Genomic DNA, 556 nt, shown 5'->3' on the forward strand with positions numbered 1-556 from the left:
GAAGAAGCCATCCACTTCTCAAACAACTGGCCAGTGAAAACCTTATGAATAGCAGTGAAACACAGTCTGATATATCACTAGAAAACTTTATGAATAGCCCTGAAACATTTTTTGACATAGTGCTGGAAGGTGAGCCCATCGGTCAGAGGGCACTCAAAATTTGACTGGGATAAAGCTGACTCCATAGAGTAGAGATGACCTTAATGATATGGATAGAGTAAAGCTTTGGGGATCTCCATTGGCTGATGTGGCATGACTCAAATTGAGGAGAAACAGCTGCAAACATCCATGAATAATCAAAACATGGAATGTACGAAGTATGAATCTAGGAAAATTGGAAGTTGTCAAAAATGAAATGGAACACATAAAGATCGAGATCCTTGACATTAGTGAGCGGAAATGGACTGGTTTTGGCCATTTTGAATCAGACAACCATATGATCTACTATGCCAGGAATGACAAATTGAAGAGGAATGGTGTGGCATTCATCATCACAAAGACTGTTTCAAGATCAGTCCTGAAGTACAATGCTGTCAGTGATAGGATAATATCCATA

The sequence above is a fragment of the Orycteropus afer genome, unplaced genomic scaffold (assembly GCF_000298275.1).
Source record: "Orycteropus afer afer isolate SDZICR_OR568_19922 unplaced genomic scaffold, OryAfe1.0 scaffold00401, whole genome shotgun sequence".
In the NCBI taxonomy this organism is placed as follows: domain Eukaryota; kingdom Metazoa; phylum Chordata; class Mammalia; order Tubulidentata; family Orycteropodidae; genus Orycteropus; species Orycteropus afer.